The sequence below is a fragment of the Ictidomys tridecemlineatus genome, unplaced genomic scaffold, assembly GCF_052094955.1.
Source record: "Ictidomys tridecemlineatus isolate mIctTri1 unplaced genomic scaffold, mIctTri1.hap1 Scaffold_898, whole genome shotgun sequence".
Classification (NCBI taxonomy): Eukaryota; Metazoa; Chordata; class Mammalia; order Rodentia; family Sciuridae; genus Ictidomys; species Ictidomys tridecemlineatus.
In genome coordinates this window covers 94,045-112,261 of record NW_027526136.1, presented here as the reverse complement: position 1 = coordinate 112,261, position 18,217 = coordinate 94,045, and the positions used below count along the sequence as shown (strand labels likewise).

Below are 18,217 nucleotides of genomic sequence, written 5' to 3'. Positions count from 1 at the left end.
TAGAAGATTTTTTCTTTGACTGACTATATCTTTATTATGGTACCAGTCTTGGATTGAGAAAAGAGTTCCTCCATGACAAAGATATACTTAGTGTCCTACCCATGGCAGAAACGAGAAAAGAATTATCCCCTGCTTTATCCTAATATGTTTAATTATGTTAGGTTGATCAGTCCTGATCTTCCACATTGAAGTAAAGTGAGTTTTTATTATCTTACACACAGGAGACTTGCCCTTGGGGCACATGTTGTTTTCACATTTATTTTATTTACTGGTAAATAGAGAATTAAGAGGAGAAATTAGAAAATGTAAGTGATTTGCCAGAGTTTGATTTACGAAATTGCAGGTTTGAATTCCTATTTTATGTGCCTAAGCATTTTATAGAATTGTGGGAAGTGATATTCACAGAGAAAAACTTTTGATTTGATAACTGGCTTTATTTTAGGAAACTAAGCCAAGAAGAATATGAGAGACTAGAAAAAGAGCAGCGGCTGTCAGCTGCAGATGAAAAGGTGGTTTCCGCTGTACAGGAAGTTAAAAATTACAAGTGAGTTCAGTTTCTAAAGGAGGGTGTCAATGTCTAATGAACTAGTGTTAGCTTTCTTTTTTAATCTTTTTTTACATTATGTAGATAGAAGAAAATAGCATGGAAGTATAAATAACGAGAGGATATGAATACATTCAATTCACACAGGAGAAAAAATAAATTTCAACTTTACAAATGAAAAATGTTAACAAAAATTTACTTATAGCCAATGGGCAAGACCATAGGGAACTTGGTCAATGCAAACAGATCTGGGGGTTTTGTATGTTGTAGTAATTCTTTAAGAAATCAATTTGCTGTGTGATGTATCAAGACACACAAAAGTGTGGCATTTGATAGACCTTGGAAATATTTTATGGATATAATTTGAAAAAAAGAAAAAAAGTTTTAAGGAGGAAGATATTTCTAGCAGAATTACTTGAGAACACACTGATGAACAGTTAAGGAAATTATAATTTATCATTCAGAATCTCTAGCAATTAAATGATAAATAAGTTATTAGTATTGGGTCTTTATTTTATTTATTTATTTATTTATTTTTGGTGTTTTACTACTAAGCTACATCCTTAGACCTTTTTTTTACTTTGAGACAGGGTCTCAGTTGCATAGGTTCCCACTTAATTGCTGAGACTGACCTCGAACTTGTGATCCTCCTGCCTCAGCTTCCCAATCATTGGGATTACTGGCATGTGGCATTGCACCTGGCCTGTAGTATTAGTTTTGATCACACTGGATTCATATAACTATAGAAATGTTTTTCTTATGTATGATAAAGTCTTTAAAAGTATAGCTGATGGAATAAAGGGAAAATGGTCAGAAATGTTTCAAATGTTATTCAATTGTTGTAATTCTTAGGCGGAGAATTGAAGAGATGGAAGAAGCATTACAGAAAACCAAGCACTCATTTAACAACCAGGTAGTAATTAATACTGTCCTGTAGTTGCAGAATTCTTTGATATCTAATACAGACAATTATAGGCTATTATAATGAGTCCCTAAAAACATATTTTTTAATGTGTTGTCTTTTTCAGATTGCTATGCATGAGAAGAAAGCTCATGATAATTGGGTAAGATTTTTTTCCCCCTTTTCTTTATTTTGTGCATAGCCTACTGCAACTGAATTTGAATATTTTCTCTTTAATAGCTCAAAGCTCATTCTGCAGCAAGAGCTATAGCTGAAGAGAAAAGGGAAGCTGCTAATTTGAGACAGAAGTATGTGATTTTGGTATCTTCCTATATGTTTTATAGTGTTTTAAGGTTATGCTAGATATTATCTATGAAGGAATAGATTGCTGTTTCATAATTCAGAATATTTCTCAATATTCAAGACTATTGGAAATGACCCAAAAGATCGCAGTGCGTCAAGATGAACCCGGGATTGTAAAACCTATGCTGGGAAGACCAAATTTACGAAATCCTCCTCAGAGAGGTAGGGGGCACTTTGTAAAAGGAGCTATTTTATTTCTTGGTGCAGAATGTACATAAATTACTTTTTATTTCTGTGTGTAATGGTTATGAAATAATCTGAATGATTTGCTAAAGCAGGAGGTGAGGGTTGGTGTCAGGGAGAAGGCTGCCTTAAAGTAGTAACACGGCATTGTTGTCTTTAGGTCCACTGAGCCATAATGGCTCTTTTGGTCCATCCCCCATGAATGGTGGAGAATGTTCCCCTCCACTGACAGCAGAGCCAGCTGGGAGACCTCCTTCTGCTACTCTTAATCAAAAAGATATGCCTAGAAACGGATTTGGTGAGCATTCACATGTTGCTTTATAGTAAACTGCTTCAAGGTTTTTTTTTTCCCTTTTGAATATTCTAATGAAAACATAGAATTTGGGCCTGTACAATATATAGAAGATAATTTCTTACTTTATCATAGTGAATGTTTTCTGTAAAATCTGTTCTAGAATAGAAAACATTTTTTTTTTCCTGGAGGTCCCTGTATTGTTTTTTTCTTTTAAATTTTACACTGTGAAGTGTAAACCTTTATCTTTAAATTAAATCTCTATGGTGTTCCTTTCCCAAATATTATAAAAGTAGCCTTAAACTTTTTGTAGCATACATATTTCCAACATGAAATACTGAATCTTATTTCAAATTCTAAATAGGACTGTAGTCTTGGTAAGATTGGAAGTCAGGTTATACAGACTAAAGAAAAGCCAGCCTACACATACTTCAAGTCTATAGCTTAAAGTTTAGGACCAGTACTTATTAATCTCCTGTTCTATCAACCCAAGGCAGTTCTTTATTTTACTTAAGTCTCTTCATAAATTGTGATTTACGTATTGGGCAACCCATTTTTTTAAAAAAAATATTTTTTAATTGTAGATGGACATGATATTTTTATTTATTTTTTAAATGTGTGCTGAGAATCACATCCAGTGCCTCACACATGCTAGGCAAACACTCTACAACTGAGCTATGACACCAACCCCTGGGCAACCCATTTTTCATGTTGCTTTCTAGTTATTGTTGAACTCTGACCTGTCCACCAGTGGTTTATTTCTTCTGAAAAATACATACAAGGGCTTTGATCTTTCTTTCCCAAGGTCAATGGTAAAGACCTCGTACTGGTCTTCTGAGGCATCTGGGAAACCCGTTGCCTCTGGTAAAGGGACCAAGTAATTTCAAAGAATCTGTAATTGTGGATGGAGGATTTTTATTCTTTTCATGTTAGAATAAGTCTGAATCCATTCTTTGATCTCTAACAGACTCAGGATGTGGTCCAGCTCACATGAACAGCAGCTCCAGAAGTTCTTCTCCAGCTAAGGTGACGAATGAGGGCAAGGTAAGTTCTGTAGTTACTGTGAATCATGTGGTCATGCAGGAACATGTAGCTTTCCTACAGTACTTGCTCTTTGCTTTATCCTTCTTTGTGTTCTATTTGTACTATCCCATTTGTTTTTTAAAAAGCAAACTGTTCCCCAAGAACCTGAGACCCCCTCAGTCTCCACCCTTACTTCTTTGACTGAGCATCCAGTTGGAGTAAGTACTTAGAGGTTGAGAACTGAATTGGGTTTTATTCTGTGCATTTATGGGAAGGATATTCAGAGCATGACACTGATCTTGTTTGCTTTAAACTGCATGCAATATTGAGCTTACTTTTCTCCTTAACTTGGGAATGTTGCTTAAGTGTGTACAACTATAATGAACTACAGAATGTGAAAAGTTATCACTCTAACTTTATATGGTGTTTTGTGTTGAATGTTCTAAGGCAAAGTAAATTCATTATAAATTATATAATTCATCATTTTTATTTTTGTTTGGAAGAATATTATTTAAGAATTCCTCCATTTGTGCAAACCCTATTTTGAGTGATTTGAATTAGATTGGTATCAGATATTCTGTGAAACAATGATCATCTGAAATGACCTCTTGAGCTAGTCCCAAGAAATGGTCTCATTTGTTCACATAAGTGTATTCTCTTGTAACTGTGTTGCTATTATATCTGGTAGGTCTTCTGCAGCTCTATAATAAAATAAATTTTTAATTGTTTAGTTTCAAACCCACTACTCATAGGAAATGATAAATCAATATCTCAAATGGTGTACAGTAAATGAAAGTAAATATTAAAGGCTTGTCTTCCTAATTTGTGTATATAGCACTGTGATGGAAAATACTTCTCAAGTTCCAGTGTATATATATTCCAGGAGTATACATCTCTGGAGAAATCTAAGGGCAGCTTAGATAAGACCCCAAACCCCTTTGTAGTAGAAGATTTAAAAGAGAGCAAAGACCCATTGTTAGAGAGGAATAGAGGTGGGAAAAGCATGGCTTGGAGGCAAAACTGGGATTGAGTTCTTTAATATGCAGTGTGGCCTTCAACAAATTATGATATCCCATTTGCTTTTGTTCCCTCTTATTTAAAACAAGACAGTCTACTTAAAGATCTCAGAGGTTGAATAATATATGAAAGACTTACTGAAGATATAGTAGAATAGTAGCTATTATTACATGAGTAGAGAATGGATTTTTCATTTTATTCTGTTCATTCTTAATATGGAAGTAATGAGCTATTGTGATAAAAGGGAAGTGATGGGGATGGGGGGACTCCCTTTGAAATAGATTGTAGTGAATACAGCATGACATACTGGTCAGAAATCACCTCTGTTAATAACCCCTGCCAGTTCTCTTGCCTTTCCCTTTCCTGTGCAGATATAATCAGTAACAAACTGCTCCCTCTTGTGGCATCCTTCCAACTTCTGTAAGCTGTCAGTGGGAATACACAGGAGGGGTGGGTAGAGTTTTGTTGCACTGATGGTGTTCTCTGGACAGGTTTTGGGTTTTAGCTTTTATAGGTATTGGTACTTTGTCTTAATACACAGGAATTTTAAAACTTTTAACTGCTTTCAAATCTTAAATTGCAGGTTCATATGGCTATGAAAGGGCCCCCTCCTTTCTCAGGGGTACTCTTCATGGGACCCCCGATGGGACGGCCTCCACCACCTCCCATTTGGTATGGACCGCCACTTCAGCACGGTGGGCCTTTTGGGCCTTGGCCAATTCCTCCACCATTTGGTATGATGATTGACTTATAAATCACATTCATCTTCCACTTCTATTGCTTGCTAAAACAGTTGGTTGCTATCTCGGGTCTTAACAATGAAAGGATAAAGCTGAGTACATTTTAACTTTTCCTCCAGTTTTCTGGGACATATGGGACACTACATAATCTTATACTGAGATAGGCAATATCTCTCATAGACAAGGATAAGGGGCTATATACAGAAAAGCCAGAAATATTACTTCTGCAGATGTTTGTTGAAAATCTGTTGATATGCATTGCAATAGATGGAAAGGTGGATGAGACGCATGCCATAACTTAAAATTTTGTCACATATATGAAAATCCTATAACATAAAGTTTGTAATCACCCATAATGGAAGCATAAGCAGTAGGTTATAGAATATAGAAAAGGAAAAGTCAAACCCTCCTTACCTTGAAAAATGTCAGAGGGAAGTGTTAAAGAGGATTTAACTGTGACCTAATAAATGTTCCTGGTTTAATTAGGTGGCTGTGGAAGGCCTTTTCCGAGGGCATGCATGCACCTTGATTCTGATGGCATGTGTAAAGTCCATGCTGAAATACTTCATGAATTTTTAATGGATACAGTAATAAATAGTGAGATTTCCTTTTATCAAAATTTCTTTGATGTAGTAAAGTTCTTATTTCATAATCTATCATCTTGTCATGGTAATACTTCCAAATATAAATGGAGCTCTTGTGAGATAGAAATAATTCTGCAATTATATAGTAGGGAAAGAAAAAAGACAAGCCTGGAGCTAGGTAGAGCCATGTTAAATCCTTAATATGTTACTTCATGGCTGGTTGGTCAAAGGCTATAACCTAAACTTGTTCCATCTCAGTTTGCCTCATCTGGCAAGTCAGGATGTTCACCAGCTGATGTTCTAGGCTTGGGAGAAATTAAAGACTATATTAACATACTTGAAATCACCCTAATTCAGAAATTTCTGGGTATATACATAACTTCCTTTTTTATTTTCCAGGTCCTGGTATGCGTCCACCAATAGGCTTCAGAGAATATGCACCAGGTGTTACACCTGGAAAATGGGATTTGCCTTTTGACCCTCGTGATTTTTTTCCAGGACCTGCACCAGCACCATTCAGACCTTTAGGCTCATTTGGCCCAAGAGAGTACTTCATTCCTGGTGCCCCATTACCACCTCCAACTCATGGTCCCCAAGACTATGGGCCACCACCTGCTGCAAAAGACTTAATGCCTTCAGGCTTTAAAGATGAACCTCCACCTAATTCTCAAGAGTAGTGAGGGCTGTTCACAGGCCTTAAAACAGGGCCCATAAAATTAACCTCTGACACTTAGTCAGAGTTAAAGGATTATTGGCTTCAAAATATAAAAGTTTATTTTAAATGGTTTATGTTTTCAGAATGAAGCTGCCTTGGCGCAGTATACATTTTGAGCCAAAATATTTTCCCCCTAAATATCCCCCACTTAAGCTAGAGTATCCTTCCAATTTAAAAATGTGCAATAAGGAATACCTTTGTTTTAGTTAATGTAGCATATACAATTGCTAAATGATTTAGAATGTCATAATTATGGACATTTCCTGTGGAAATGCTTTAAGAACTTATATTTCCATTATCCTATTATTAGTGTATTCCAGTTGATAACAGAGAAATGGTGTTTTTTAAGCTTGATTTTTTTTTTCTCTTTCAATATCTGGTCGCAGAGACTGTTGGGCTAAAAATGTTTACTCAAAGATCATAAACTTCATTTTCCTTCTTGCTGAAGTTGTTTGTTGTAATAGTTCATAAAAATTGTTTATTAATATTTCCCAAGTGTCTGTTGATTCATTGGATCGTCATGAGACTTTGTGCCATTGGGGAAGCATGTAAACGCACTCTCAGAACTGAAGATGGTGACTTGGCAGCATATCCCTGTTGCTCACTGTTAAGGAGGCTGGACCTTGGTCAACTGTGGACTTCTACAGAGGATTTCTTTTACTTGTGAGAAGTCTTGTGGCTCTATTTTTGTAGCACATTCATGTACTTTTTTCTAACCACTGTCCATGTGAGAATGCTTTTCTGAGAATGAGTTTACATTAGTAGCAAGAGCTACTGCTTTTGCCATTATTGCATTATAACAGTAAAATATAAGGTGGTATGTTGTGTCTATAAAAAATAAGGAAATTTCTTTTTAAAAATGTACACAACACACTCTTCTCTTTCCCATACCTTCCCACTGATTTTCAAGGAATATGATAAAAAAATTAGAAAAGTATAATACTCTAAGAATGAATGAAACTCTAAGGCTTATAATGTCTTTACTCAGCAACTACGGGCTGAATTAAATTCTTTTTTTTTTTTTGATAGATACTCAAACATATTTTATTTAAAAAACAATTAAAGCAAGTCCTGAATCTGTAACTACTGTCTTTAAAACAATGTTTCTAAGAACTAGCTCTCCAGAACTGTAATTTTAATTACAGCAATTTTAACAGTACATTTTAAGAGGTTTAAGATTTAAATAAAATTATAAAAGCCTGATACTTTTGTTTACTGCTAGACCATATTCTTCCATTCTTTTAAATTCTAGAAAGTAATAGGATTGTTGAAACCTAGAACATAACATATCATTGTTTTTTTATGTCCCCTAAGTATTCTCAAAATAGGGGCAAAAGCTTCAGTGTGAAACAAAATCTGTGTGAAACAAAGTCTCTAAACTACTGAAGATAACTCAGAATCAAAATGAATTCTTCCTAAAGGACTCAAATTCTATCTACATAACCTCCATTTAATATTAGAAGCAGCAGCTGTGTGTAAGAGGAAAACCATATAATAGCTTATGCCATTTTTAACCATGTAAAATAAAATTTAAGTCACAAACACATTTTGAATGTATCTTTCAACCTCTACAGGACACAAGGCAATGCTGAAGTTACTATAACTTCTAATTTTAAAATAGCATTTAAATAAAGGTGATGTCAGCTAGGAAGATAGATTTTCAAGAAAAGGCAGATTTATTATTTTATTCAAAGCAACAGTAGTTTTCCCTCTAAAGCCTTTTTTGTATTTATTCTATTAGTAAGTTATAATGCGTTCTACGTAGTTTAACTGAGCAGTTCTGAACCCACCCATAGTTGCCTCTCCTTACATCCATCTGATTGATTGTACCACTTCTGTAGCAAAGCCCAAGGTAGCTGCCCATATACAGGTTGTGTAGAGAATACTGTCCCTTGATTCAAGTATACTTTTGTATCTCAAAAGTTTTAGAAGTCCTCTCCAGCAAATTGTGTTTTAGTTTAGTTACTAAAATCATTTCATTTGTGAAGCAGTAGTGTTTCAACCTGAAAGTATTATTGCTATAATTGTAATTATTGTCCAGTAACTCATCCCCTCCCACACTAGAAAGTAAATTTAAACAACTAATTTGTGAGATACAGATTGCTTTGTGTTAACTGCTTCAAGATAAAATCACCTTTTTTTTGGGGGGGGAGGTTTGGTCATTCTGGTCTGAATTAAAGCTAAGCTGATGACAATGTTCAATTTAAGTTTGTTTAATGCTGATGAAAGACATTCATACAAAGCATCCTCTTTTTTTTTTTTCATATAACCCCATTCTTTGGTGGAAGCTGGGGTTGTGGCTCAGTGGTAGAGTACTTGCCTAGCACAGGCAGGACCCTGGGTTTAATCCTCAGCACCACATAAATAAATAGAGGTTAAAAAAAGCATTCTTATGTGAAGGATGCTAAATGTTTCTTCATATAAATTATCACTTTGAGGGGCTGGGATTGCATGTGAGGCACTGGGTTTGATCCTCAGCACCACATATAAATATAAAGGTACTGTGTCCATCTACAACCAAAAAAAAAGGTTTATTTTTTTTAAATTATCACTTTGATATACATGTTTTATAGTATTAGAGAACAGAAAGAACAATGTATCAGTTTTGCTACATTTTAATAGTAGATTTTAAGGGAGCAACATCAAACATCAGTAACATCAAACAAAAAAGGTACTGAGTACTCCACAGAGTACAGAGTGCTGCCAAGTGCCTTGGAAAGTTTACATGACATGGAGAAGATGAGGCCCTTCTCTTGAGAAGTTTACAGTCTGGAAATTTTGACTACTCAGAGTTTCAGTTGAGTGAACATTTTATTAAGGCAAATTCTTCATTTCCTAGAACTACTGTAGACTGAACTATTTTTGCACTTTTGAAATTAACTCAATCTAGATGAAAGAAAAGACTAAATTTGGTTGATAATTCTTTCAGGCTCATATAGTTTTATGAGTCTAGTAAACAAAACTGACCTAACAGACAACTGAAAAATTAAAGACTAGATCTCTTGAAGTGCAAGGGCTAAAACAACTGTTATTTGTTTTAAAAAGCAAACGGATGGTATGATTAGGGTTTACACTAGTTTAAAAATAGGCCAAGTATTGCATTCCCTTCATGCATTGTTCATTTAAAATAGTGAATATTAAAATACGTGGGTTCTACATGTAACCCACAAAAAAGCTCCTCACAAATCTTTATGTTCTGTGTATCAAATATACACCTTGTGTACTATGAAAGATTTATGTCTCATCAAGTTAAAAGTAATGTAAATAGTGAAATTATAATAGGCTAATAACCTGCATATTTTCATATGAATGTAAATATATCTAAATAGGAAATAAATGGCAGTCATATCTACCTATATTAAAAAAAATAAAATATCTTTCCAGATGTTGCATACTCATCACTTTATGAAGACAAGGTATGCAGGTTTTAAGGTTTCACAATCAGTTGTCAGAAAAACAGCAGTTGTTCCTAAAGTATCTCATTAGCATCTGACTCAATTATTTTTAGATGACATGATTTAGAAGACGTAAACCCACCCCCAAATTTGTAATTATTCTAAGATGGTTTTAATGTTAACCCTAGAATCATTAATGTTAACCCTAAAAACAATAGCAATGTGATGTAGAACAACTAATCAACATGACTAAAAATGTGCTCACTTTTAGAAAACAATCTGGTCATCTGGAAAAAAAAATCACAGCTACAATCTGGGGAACACTCCCATATAGGATATTGATCTGATCAAGGCACACTATTTCTAAGTAGAACTATCAGATGAGGGTGAATTTAGGCCAGCTCTAAGGAACAGCCTATAAGACAGACCATAACTGATCCAATTTCCTTTCAAAGCAATCTGGTACTATCCTAACCACTTCAATTCAAAAGTTTGAAGTTAATTCAAATCAAAAGACCATATTGGAGCAAAAGTGAGCAAATGTGTAAACTCTAGCACATTCTTATTGCTATATTAAGTTTGAAGATGAGCATACCTACCACAGCAGTATTGTTCCAGGAAGCAGGGTAGGAACAGTGGTAAATTAGGAAACAGGCTATTAATTGCACAATTAATAGGAAAGTAAAAACAAGTTTCAAAATCTACAATAAACCTGTATCCAAAGGAGTCATAACAATGAGGTGCTGGACTTTAGTTCTGTGGTACAGCTTTGCAATGGACTCACTGGCCTATAGGTACGGCTCACTTCTTGCCTCCTGAAGGATGAATATGCTACACAGAGCTATGATGGTTTCTACTGAGTGGTAAAATTCACAGAAATTAGACATTACTCATGTCAGAATAATTCCTTGTGCAAAGTTTGATGTAGATAAAGATAAAGTGGTTTCTTGGTCAATAACTGCAACTTCTTTCTTTTAAAGTCAGTGGGTTTCTTGTATCTGTAACCACAATAGATTTAAAATACTTTGATGATTGATCTACTCCAATGTTACATTCTCGATAAGAGGGACTAAGAAGAAACATGAACTAGTAACCATTAGAACAGTATGAATCCTATATGTATATCACTTACAGTTCTATTACAGTTGGCCCAGGTTTAATCTCATCCATCTCCATGAAAGCAAAACACTTGGTGCTGGTAAACCTTTTTTTTAAGCTTGTAGTGTTTGAATTCAAAGAAGATAGCTGCACCTAAGGAATTAAAACAAACAACATAAGCCAGAGACCACACATTTCTTATGTGTCACCAGAAGCCTATGATTTTACAAAGTAACATGTGTCAAACAGTCTGATGACACAACTGTTGATAACTCACTGTGGCTGTCACTCCAAGCTCTGGTACTAGCATGTCTGAGTGACATTTCTCCATATCATTTAATTCTACAAAGTACAACAAAATTGTATAGCAAGAATCTAAGTTATGTACACAGGTAGAATCATAAACTACCAAAGAATATAAAATATTAAATACCACAAGAAAAACAGAAGTTACTTAAGTATCAGCAGTACCTATAAAAATAGTTTCAATAAGCACCTATATTAGATAGAATAGAAATTTAAGAGTTCCTTTAAAAAAAATTCTACCTTATATCATTTCTCTCCCTCCTGAAACAACCACGCCCAGATTGTCCTTTCCATATTCTTACAAACTAACTGCCAGTTATAGTATCTTTTTACCCAATGCATCTTATTGAAAGAAAAAAAATAATTTAACTGTTAGAAAGTAATCATTAGGTTCCTAAAAGGACTTAAGGTAATTATTAGGGAACCTGCTTCCTTAACTCTGTATTATAAGAAAAACTTCCCTATCAAATAATATTTAACCACATTATTACACAACTAGATAATGCAACTGCTAATTCTCATATTTTAAAAAAATTGATTTGACTTTAAGTCAATATTCATAACTATGTGACATAAGATCTTGTGTTAAGTACACTATGAACACAAACCCAGATAAGTACTGTGTCCTTAAGAAGTCAGTAACTGATAATTACAAACCTTTGGTTAATTTTTCAATATGCTTCTGGAGCTCAATGTCCACATTAAAATGAACATATGTATCTTCTTTTCTTGAAGCCACAGGAGTATCTTGCACAGGAGTTAAATCTATGCCATTCAGATCTGGAGAAACAATTAAGTTTCTGCTTATGAGCATTCACATATACAGACGGAAAATATAGAAACTGCAAAGGTTACAGTTCCTAAAGAGGCATGGAAAGAGCTGAGAGGAGATTCTCAGGCTAAGAGATTCCTATTTGGTGTGAGCAAGTATGTGAGAGTTGTTGAAGTTCATGGGGTATGTGGAGAGAAATGAATATAGACTGGATAGGAGACCTCATGAAGGGGACAAGGAAGCCTTCACATGGCCAAGTGGACAGAACTTGATCTTCATAGTGAAGTGGTAAAAAGAACAAACATGTTTTTCTTAGGGAATAGCCCACTGTATTTTTCTATGCGAAAAAAAAAAAATCTGGAGTATATAATTTGCCACAATGGAGCTCTGCCACCAATTTCTAACTTTGATCAAGTATGACTTATTTAGAAAAGCCTTTAAACCTAACCTTATCATAATTTCCCTGTTAAGAACCAAAAATGGATGAGAACAGCCAACAAAAACCATTTTGTTAATGAATAATTTTTCATATATATTATCTAAATTCTGGTTATACTGTTTACAACATACCCTGAATTTACAACAACCAGATGGTACGTTATATATAGTTTTAATTTTCTGGGTTTTAAAATCTCAGTTTAGTCAAATGCAACATGGACTCATTTAATAACTCCTCAGTGTTTATGTGTTATTCATTTATGTGTCTCAAAAAGCTCAAAAACAATTTAGTACATTTAATAATTAAAAAATATTTACATAAAAATATTTCAGTTTAACATATGCAAAGGTAATTTAACATTTACAACATCGTTAAATATTTTTGTGTTTTAAGTATACTTTCTGAATGAGTATGCAGTTTTACAAATGGCCTATCAAACAATGTAAATATTTTCCAGTATACTATATATTTGATAACTGGTAACATCGGAATTTAAAAGTGTACCAGTATTAGTGCTGTGGATTATGTTCTTTAAATAAATGTTTTTCTTTGTGGTCAATTGATAAAAGTTCCTCCATTTAATTTCAGCACCAATCTGTTCCTTTGGTGCAAAACTATAGATTAAAATAAGCCGTTTGTACTAACTATAGTTATTTCTGTAAAATGGTATAATTTATTCCTTAATCACATCATCATCCCACGGGATTGCTTTCAGGGCATGGATGTTATGGTCGCACCCTATTTCCCTGTCCCCTGATTTTCATCTGCCTCTGTAGGACTCACCTAAGTAGATACCTCAGTAGCACAGGAAGAAGAAGGGGCTGAAGCAGGAGAGATGGGAAAACAGGACATGGGGCTTTGTGGAGAGAAATGAATATAGACTGGGTAGGAGAAGGTGAGGGGTGCTTTTGTTAATCTACATCCTGAAGGCTGTAGCTGCTTTTAAAGACAATGTGTATGTTTAGTCTGCACGTTAGATGGAATCTGAAGAGCAAAAATCTATACAAACTCAAAAGCAAAAGTGAGTGTATAAGTAGGAAATAGTTTTTTGTAAGTCTTTCGAACTATGTTCTGTTATGATCTCTTCTAGGATTTTGCCTCATTATAGAATGCATTAAAGTAAGTTGTCACATATACAAGATCATCCCCTGTCAAAAACTTTGTCCCATATGAGAAAAAAATAATGCAATTTGCCAGTTATTTACCCTTTAAACTAACTGTAATATAGGGATCGATGCACTGTCCAGCATCTTTCAGACCAATTTTCTCAATCCTGATAGTGAGTAATGTCATTCCCGGTTCTAATGGCAACCTTGGTAATAAAGTACCTGGCAACAGAGAAACCTCAATAAAAGTTAGCTCCACCAATAATGCAGAGTAAATACTTTGATAAACAGAAGATATAGCCTACCTCTTAGGAACTAGCTAGGCATTATGTATTTTTATTTCCAAAATTCATGAACATCTGATGTTATACTTTTTTAGAAAAATATTTAATTTTACACATAATATATCTGCATTTCCCAACCATACAATCACCTTTAAGCAGAAATAATAATTTCTATAATAATAGTATATAGTATGTATAATAAAAGTATGTTAAAAACATCACTTGAGGAAGCCCAATGATACATAATAGTATAATATGCTCACATAATATTTATATTCAATATGTACTTCTATATTATATTCAGCATCTTAATATGAAGTGGTAGAACAAAGACAAGAAAAGCTTTTAAAATACTTGTTATACTGTTCTAAAGTCTGAGACATTTAATATCACAGTTGATCAATACATTCTTCTCTTTAGTTACTCCTAATAAAGAAAATAATTTACAATTTGATATTTATGTTTTAATTTAACTATATAGTCTAACTTCTATTCTTCATTCTATTTTGTATGATTTATTCTCTCAGAAATTAGTACTATACAGACTGCCATATAAAATGGCCATTTGTATAACTGAACATTTTCCCCAAAACCAACTAAAATTTTTAAAACTAAAAACCCCCCCAGAACAACATGACAACATTCACCCACCAAGAACTTATGAAGGAAGAAATCAACTGTTCAGTATGTTCCCTTTTTTGAAACTGACAATAGAGAACAGATGCAAATAAGCTGATTTTAATCAAGTATGTATACAGAACCTCAAAATACACTTAACAAAAGATTTTGGTTGATGTTTTTCAAGTTTCTATTCAACAATGTGTTATGCTACTTTTAATGAGTTATTTGAAATACATGAAGTAATCAACACACTACATTTGAAAATACACATTTGATTGATGGCAAATGTGGCTTGAGGAAATTTTGGGAGGTGATGGGAATGTTCTGAACTTGTATAGTGATGGCAGATGCAAAACTCTATAGAGGTGTCAAAAATCGATGAATTTTATACTTACATAAGGGAAATGTTATGAAATGCAAATTATACCTCAACAGTGCTGTTAAAAATGTATTACTTTCTAATTTAAACAAATATCAAGACAATATAGACAAATGCAACAATGGGAAGGCCTGGAGGCTGCATTCCACTGTTGCATTAACAAACCTAAATGGGCTCAGGCTGATATCATTAAATATACACATAATACCTTTTATGCATCTTCTTAGATTGACAAATGAGGGTACTTTTAGAAGAGGGGCTTGTACCTGGACATCTGGGATGAACTTCAGAAAGTTAAGAAACACTTCTGAAATTTTATGAAAAATGTGAATATGTATACATTTATATTTATATATATACATACTATTCATATATGAATTTTTCTGCAGAAAAGTTCATTCTATTATGTAGTACATGGCTGTATAAATATGCTACAGTTTATGTACACATTCTTGTGTTGATAGACATTTGAATTACTTCAAGTGTTTGGATATAGTTAACAGGCTCTTCTGAACATCTTCTAGTGCCCATAAGCACCCATTTCTGAAACAGAGGAATCACTAAGTCACCTGGAATGTTACCTCCATACCTACTATGTAATGACAATCCATTTCCCAAGGTGGTTGTGCCAACTTTTATTCCTAGCCCAAGTGCAGTAGTGTTCCCATTGCTCCACATCCTCATTAGGTACTGTTTTCTCAGATTCTTCATGTTAGCCAATTTTGGTATAAAGAGATCAATCATTTTAATTTGCATTCCTCTGAAGATTAATAAGGTTGAGCACCTTTTAGAATAAATCAAATATATGATTTCCTCTTTTCTGAAGTGTGTTCAATTATTTTGCTCGATTTTCTATTGAGATGTCTATCTTGTTGAGCTGTAGGAGGTCTCTATTATTTTGCTGGACAAATGTTTTACAAATAGCTTCTTAGTAGTTTTCCTTTATAAAGACTTTTTGTTGAAGTAGAGCATATACATTTTAAAATGCACAAATTGTTAGTATAGTTTGCTGAACTTCCACAAAGTGAATACACCTGTATAACTAGTATCAGATCTAGGTAAGATATGATCAGCCTCCTGGGAGTGTCCTTCCCCCCACCCTATGCAATTCACTCTTCCAAAAGATAGCAACCATTGCTAACTTCTAACACCAAGTGTTAGTTTTGAATGTTAAGAATGACTTTTCTCTGCCATGGTGTCTTCTGATTATGATAAATACTTACTGCTAGTAATATTCAAATTTCTTAATATCTTCCTTTACAATCAGTGCTTTTTATATCATATTTAAGAAAACTTACCCCACTCCAAAATCATAAAGGTATTATCTTGAAAGCATTTTATAGTTTTGCCATTCACACTTAATTCTATATGTCACACAGAATTATTGACTACGGTGTATAGTAGGAGCTTTAATTTCATTCAATTTCACATAAATACTCAATTGTCTCAGCACTACTCATTAAAAAGACTGAAATTTTCCACCACTGATCTGCAGTCCCACCTCAATCATAAATCATGTGGCAATCACTTTCTGAGTTTTCTATTCTGTCTTACCGGACTGTTTATCCTCTTACCACTAATATAGTATCTTAATTCTATAGCTGTATAAAAGGTCCAGGAACTGCAATAAAAATTCAGATGAGTTTCAGAAAGAGTCTATCTTTATAAACTGCTTCTTCTAATTTATGAACTAGTATATATCTTTACATTTTAAAATTCATAACAATTATTTAATAGAATTTTATTTGACCTAAAAGCCTTCAGAAATAAAGACCTACAGATCCAGGGAAAACTCCTCTGTTTTTTTGTTTATGTTCCATGAAGAATGGATGGCCATGTAGAAATGACTGGAAAAGGGGGTGTGAGCTAATGGTAAAAGGCTGCCAGGGTCCCAGAAAGCCCTGTCTGGTCAGATTCTTCTTGGCCTCTCTGTATAGCTTTCTTTCCTTCTGGACCTAAGGCAGGTCCTGTCTGGAGTGAGGGTTTCTAAGGGAGGGGTAAGGGAGGGTAGGGGGACAGTAAGGGAATAGCAGGGAGGGAAAGAAAGAGAAAGAGAAAGAGAAAGAGAGAGAGAGCGCTTTCTAGGTTTTATGACTGGCTTTGGGAGAGAAGGGTGAACGGACAGGAGGGCAGGAGGGCAGAAGGAGAGCAGAGGCTTTGCTGCTGAGGTTGCTTTTGGGATTCCAATCTCCTTCAGTTAGAAGTTCTCAGCAGGCCAAAACCTCACCCTTTGGGCTATCATATTCTGATCTGACCCTGCCCACCTTCCCCCTCTCCCTCCCTCCTCCTCCCTTTCTCCTTTTAAAAAGGGAATGTGTAGATCTTTCCATCTTCTAAGATCTTCTTTGATTTCTCTCTTTAGGGTTCTGTAGTTTTCATTGTATAGATCTTTGACTTCTTTCATTGATTCTCAAGTATCATTTTTTTTTGAGGTTATTGTGAATGGAGTAGTTTTCCTCATTTCCTTCTCAGAGGCTTTGTCACTGATATACAGAAATACCTTTGATTTATGGGTATTGATTTATATCCTGCTCCTTTGCTGAATTCATTTACTATTTCTGGAAAGATCGACCTTGTTCTTGGATAGGCAGAATTAATATTATCAAAATGACCATACTACCAAAAGCGCTATATAGATTTAATGCAATTCCAATCAAAATCTCAATGGCATTCCTCATAGAAATAGAAAAAGCAATCATGAAATTCATCTGGAAAAATAAGAGACCAAGAATAACTAAAGAAATCCTTAGCAGGAAGAGTGAAGCAGGGAGTATCGCTCTATGAGACCTTAAATTATACTACACAGAAATAGTAACAAAAACAGCATGGTTTCAGCACTAAAACAGACTGGTAGACCAATGGTACAGAATAGAGGACACAGAGACTAACACACAAAATTACAATCATCTTATTTTAGACAAAGGTGCCAAAAACATGCACTGGAGAAAAGATAGCATTTTCAACAAATGGTGCTGGGGAAACTGAAAATCCATATGCTACAAAATGAAATTAAACTCATAACTCTCACCATGCACAAAACTTAACTCAAAGTGGATCAAGGACCTAAGAATTAAGCCAGAGACTCTTCGTCTAATAGAAGAAAAAAGTAGGCCCTAAACTTCATCATGTGGGTTAGGCCACAACTTCCTTAATAAGACCCCAATGGCACAAGAATTAAAACCAGGAATCAATAAATGGGATGGATTCAAACTAAAAAGTTTTTTTCTCAGCAAAAGAAAACAATCCGTGAGGTGAACAGAGAGCCTACATCCTGGGAGAAAATTTTTACCCCTCACACATCAGATAGAGCACTAATCTCTAGGGTATATAAAAACTCAAAAAGCTAAGCACTGAAAAAACAAGTAACCCAATCAAAAAATGGGCCAAGGACTTGAACAAACACTTCTCAGAAGAGGATATACAATCAATCAACAAATATATGAAAAAATTTTCAA

The 18,217-nt window shown here is 34.4% G+C and overlaps 1 pseudogene; it reads left to right on the top strand.

Moving 5' to 3' along the window:
• The window catches only part of LOC144374821 (transport and Golgi organization protein 1 homolog), a 48,548-nt pseudogene extending 41,697 nt beyond the window's left edge, over positions 1–6,851 (top strand).
• The last annotated feature ends 11,366 nt before the right edge of the window (positions 6,852–18,217 follow it).